Source organism: Cricetulus griseus, chromosome 5, assembly GCF_003668045.3.
Source record: "Cricetulus griseus strain 17A/GY chromosome 5, alternate assembly CriGri-PICRH-1.0, whole genome shotgun sequence".
Taxonomy (NCBI): Eukaryota; Metazoa; Chordata; class Mammalia; order Rodentia; family Cricetidae; genus Cricetulus; species Cricetulus griseus.
Genome location: NC_048598.1, coordinates 177,836,776 through 177,842,775, shown reverse-complemented (window position 1 = coordinate 177,842,775; position 6,000 = coordinate 177,836,776).

Here is a 6,000-nt window from a genome sequence, read left to right as displayed (position 1 = left end):
CAGCCTGCACTGAGTATTCATGCAGTCTGGTCTCAGCCTGGAAGCAGCCAGTGAGGAAGGACCACCCACTTCCTGTAGGCTTGGGAGTGTTTTGTCCACCAACCACATGCTGTCCCCTAGGGGCATTACATCCTTGGCTTTGTGTTTCCGCTTTCACAGTTCCTCAGGTTGATGGGATGGGGATAATGAGTAGGAACTTTGTTGTCATCAAATATCATGTGATCTCCTTTTCCCTGGTGCACAACAGATATGTCAAGATTCTCATTGCCCCTCGATTGAAGCATAAGCTAAACTTCAAGTCTACAAAACAAACATGGAAAACATTAAGTGACAACATAGCCTAATTTAGAGTATGTCTTGTTAGGATGCTATTAAAGTTAAAAAATCATCTAGAGCCACTTGAAATCAACAAAATACACTGCTGTCATTGTGTGAGCAGGAAAATGTGAAGATACTGGAGTCTCTCTGTCTCTGTCTTTTTCTCTTTCTATCTTTCTTTCCAGGTCCCTCTTCCCATCCCCACCCTGCATTCTCACATTCAAAATTTCATCTGAAGCACAGCCCCAAATTTCTCACATAACCACTGACTAGTGGGAAGCGGTGTCATTAAAAACCATGCAGACTTTAGTGTTGAATTTGAAGCTTTCACACATAAGCTGCAAATGATTCTGTTCTTCCTACCACCCAGGCTGTGTAGACTCTCTTAGAAATCTGTGTGGATTAATACATTAGGCAGAATTTTCCATACACCAGTTAATGCAGGAACACATTGCCCACATCTGGGGCTCTTCTCTCAGACAGGTGAGTACCTGTCCTAGAGGAGACGGTCATTCCCTCTGCTCCTCATGATTCTTGTGATCTTTAAGGCTTTGAATCTCTTGTTCCTCATCACAGTGGGCACCTTGGTGGACCAGGTTCCTCTTTCATTGTTTTCCCTCAGTTTCCCTCAGAAGGACAATCATTCAGGAGCTCAGAGCACAGATCTCAGAATCGTCATGAGGAAAGCAGGAGGGAAAGCCTAGGGAAGGAGCCGCCTGCCCCTCTTCCCCTGTCCATTGACTCTGTGATGGTACCCTGAGAATCACCCTGGAAAATGAGAAATGAGATGGTTTCCCAGCTTCCTTAGAGGATTTCCTGTGGACTCCCTACTTTCTTTATCATCTTCCAGAACCAAGTCTTGAAGAACTTCACCTCACCATCATCTGCTTCTTCTACCATCTGGAATCTGTCTAGGTCTACCCTGAGCCACATGGACAACAACTGCTCCCTTCTTGTCATTGTTCCCTTTGCTCCAGACACAGAGAGATGGTCAATGAAACTTTGCCATTGATGAGCCACATTGACTTCCTTCTCAGGGTTTCATCTCATATGGACATCTTTACTAAAGGCGTCAGGGCAGGTGACCCAATTCCTGTACAATGGACACACACGACTGCAGGCAAATCTGCTTGTACTGCCTGCTTTGCCCTCACTTGGGACACAGTTGCCTGCTGACCCCAATGTACCACATAACAATAGGCCTAGATGCTCCAAATTCAGATTTTCTTGTTTAGGTCACTTCAGCAGCCATGTTGGTTAAACTTAATGTGTATTTCTTCTCTATTATGCTTAGGAGACAAAAACCCACAGCAAGTTAATTGTTCTTCTTTATGATACAGGTTTTTCCCACATTTGCAGTGATCTTTGAACCTTAGGTACAGGAGTTATGCTGTAGATCTATCAGTTGGGGCTTGCCTGCAAAACCCTACATTTTTCTCTGTTATGGGTTTCTGTAGAGTTCACCAGGTGTTGCAAAGAGAGTTCGCTTTATGAATGGAGATAACTTATCTGTAGCTATGAGGAGAAATATTTAGAATGTAGTTACAGGCTATGCTATTTAATAAGTTGGCAGTTATACATTCTCCTCCAACATATATGACTGGATACACACCTGATACTGGCTAGGTTTCCAGAATCAAGCATGATTTTCTACTTATTGAGACAGTTTTAAGGCAAAGAGTTATTTCATAATGTATCTTATTGTCAGCATTCCTAACTTTGTTTTCAATATCTTTTCCAGAAATCACTTTTATGATATATTTTGGTTTTATTGATTTAAATTTCTATGAGATGTTTATTTTGAATGACTTAATCTGGAAGCAGTGTATGAGACACATCTTTCACACAAATCTCCAAGTTTATATTTGTGCTCCCATCTTCATAAACGCACATGGAGTATTGTGGTATGTGTATCTGTGTCACTATCTCTATCTTTAATAGAATAAAGGTGTTATTTAAGTAACCAGGTCCTTCCACACCCTGACTCTTGACCAAGAACCAGCGCAGCTCTCTGTATAGACAGTGGGCTCACTGCCCCGATGTTCTATTATATTAGATGAGAGTCCCACACATAGGAAGCCATCCAGCTTTATGGCCATATTCTAATTGGTGGTCTCCTGAATGTTCCCTGCCTGCGTGACTGTTACCTGTGAACACTGTAGATGCTGCTAGATCTTAGGGTGGTTGGACCATTTCCTGTATGAGAGCTGTTGGAAGAAGTTTTACTCTTTGGCATACCAGATTTATGTATATATTGTATTATTCTGTATAGGTTGATAATGGTTTTACCTAGTGATGTCATCTTTACCTGAAAGCAGTTTGGAAACAAAAACTCTCTTTTGAATTTTATTGTCACTGTATAATTATCTTTCTAATATTTATTTCTCCTGTTTACACTTAAATGGAATTTGCTTTGGAAAATATACACTAGACATTTTATAGTTTTCATCCAATTAATTTGACAAATTCTTTCTACCTGTTTTTTAATGGCATGCCCAGAAACTTTAACAGTTGTGGAGTTGCTTTAACATAAAGCATCCAGCTGCTTACATCAATTTCTTTCTTCTTTTTCATCTGTTTTCCACCAACACTTCCTTTAGTTTATATTGCTGTATTGCATGTCCATCAATGAAGTATTTAATGATTCCTTATTTATCAGTTTCACTGTTTGTCCTGAGGCTTACAGAGTGATACTAAGTTATCTAATTCTATCTTAGTTCTTTGAACACCCCCCAAAGATATTGTGTACATTACAGAAGTAAAAGCACTTCCTTCTAATTTCACCTATTTACTTTTCATTGTATAAAATATAAGAAATGGTTATCATTCATCATTAGTGTTTCAATACTGTGTGTGTGTTTGTGTGTGTGTGTGTGTGTGTGTGTGTGTGTGTGATCTGCTGGACTCCATCTTAGATGTCTGTGTTTGAGGATAGGTGATTCCTTTTCAGATATTTATGGCTGAAATTTTCATATACACCTGTTTTTTTTCACTTACATGTTGCATTTCAAATGCATCAACTTTGATATCTAGTGTTCCCTCTCTGCCCTCCCATCTCTCTGATTTCTTTCTTCCTTCCTTTCTTTCTTTCTTTCTTTCTTTCTTTCTTTCTTTCTTTCTTTCTTTCTTTCTTTCTCTCCTTACTCTTTTTGTTTATGGAATTACATATAGAACCATCTTGAATTTGCATCACAGGTGATCTTGCGCTAATGGTGTCCTCTGCGGATTAAAACTTCCTGACTCTTCTCTTTGACTCATCTCCCAGAAGGCTTTGTTTTCACAAGGGTCAATCACTCCATCAGACACAGTTTCTACCATGATTCTGAGAATCTGAAGAGAGGAAGGAGGGGAATCTGTGGTAGGTACATAAAATTAATGAACAAATTTAATAAAAAAATACTAAAAGAAGAAATATAGTTCCTATAGACAAAAATGCAATAATTTCGATCTCGGCGTCCATGTAAGCCTTGAAGAGACCTCTGCAGTTTCCTACATGAACACTGGAACTGTCATGTCACATGATCTCAATACAGAAATGGAGTTCCCAACCTCAGGATGCAGCCACACTTAGCACTGGATCTGACTCATGCAGTGCTCAGGGCATTAGGGCTGAAGTCAACACAGGAAAGAAAATAGCTCCAGAGTGTGGAACAGAGCATTGCCGACTGCACTCTATAACACAGGACACGAAGAAGTGGGCTGAAATTAACCCTATAATGCATCTTTTATTTGTGATTATCAAATGACATAGATCATAATTGCTGTGTGTAGGGTGATACAGTAGCCCTGCCCCAGGTAACCTGGACAAGTGTGCCAGAACATGCCCATGAGGGTGGGGGAGGGGAAGTCTAAGGTGACATAGAAAAGGCTTCTTAAGGGGACCGCAGACACATGGAACTCTCTTCCCCTTCTGCTGGCCCTGGTCCCGGCTCCCTCCTCCTCACTTTGGCCTGCGCTTTTCTGGTGTATCTGAATAAAGAAAACCTTAGCCCAATTGACTTCTGAGTGTTCACCTTACAGGTGTGTACCAAAAACAACTTCGGATGATACAACAATCTCCTTCCATTGTCTTTACTGGAAGACTTCCCCAGCACATTTACGGATATACTGTGACACGCTATCTTTCAGTGCCAACTACAGAACTTGTTATAGAGCAGGAAGACATGCAAATAAGGCCTCTCTCCTCCCATGATAACCAGCCCAGCGCTGACCCTGAAGCTCAGACAAAGGAGACCAAACCTGGAATCTCAGGTCTTCACACTCAGGGATCAGCACTGAACACAGTTCACACCATGGGTTTGGGGCTGATTTGGGTTTTCCTTGTTGCTCTTTTAAAAGGTGATTAATGGAGATGAGATACGGAGTGTGTTAGTGGATATGAGCTTGATGGAGCCTGTGTGGCATTTTACTGACATTATTCTCTGGGTTTGCAGGTGTCCAGTGCGAGCAGCCCCTGGTGTATTCTGGGGGTGACCTGGTACAGCCTGGGGGGTCCCTGACACTCTCCTGTGTAGCTCTGGATTCACCTTTTCTAGCGACTGCAGGAAATGGGTTCGGTAAGCTCCAGGGAAGGGGCTGGAGTGGGTTGCAGACATTAATGGAGACAGCAGTGACAAAAGGTATGTGCCATCTCTGAAGGGCCGATTCGCCATCTCCAGAGACAATGCCAAGAGTGCTCTGTACCTGCAAATGAACAATCTAAAGACTGAGGACACTGCCACTTATTACTGTGCGAGCTACACAATGATGAGACTTAAGTGTGAACCCGGACATAAACCTCACCGTGAGGCCGCTCACGACCACCAGGGGGCGCAGTGCACACACAGACACAGATTCAGTCCAGGAGTTGATACAGAAGTGATCCTCTCAGGTGTCTGGGCTCCACTTTTCCTTGCTGTTTCAGGGAAATTCTCTCTACACGTGTGCCCTGAAGGGATACAGTGTCCTCAATACATCACGTCTTCTCCTTGTACTATTTTAAGAATGAAGCACAGTCCCCCATGCACAAGATGCAAACTGACGGCTCTGAGGACACAAAGGACCCTGACATAGTCATAGAAATCACATGATAAGGAATTCCGTGGACATTCCTGAGTCTCTTCTTACTCTATGCAGAGCCTTGGTCAGATTTCTTGATTACAATACTCATGAATGTGTGTTTAAGTGAAAACCAGGAGGAAGGTTGGGCAAAGATCATTAGACCATCCACCCTGGCAGGTCTGGAACCTCCCCTCTCTACTCTCCCTGAGGACTGTGCAATTCAGTTTAGATGTGACCTAGCTGTGCTTTTAGCTAACTCTGTTCATTACTCCGTGACTGTCATCTCTGTTCATCATGGAAAATTGTATAAAACAAGCCCATCAGGAGAAGTTCCTGAGAAACGAGGTTAAGCAAGAATCCATTTACCTAGAAAATCACTAGCACACATGTGCGTGTATGCACACACACACACACACACACACACACACACACACACACACACAGACATGCAAATATGCATACAGACAAATACAGAGACACACACACACACACAAGCACACACACAGACATGCAAATATGCATACAGACAAATACAGAGACACACACACACAAGCACACACAAACATACCCACAAACACACACAACCACACACACACACACACTCACACACACACACACACACACACACACACACACACACGC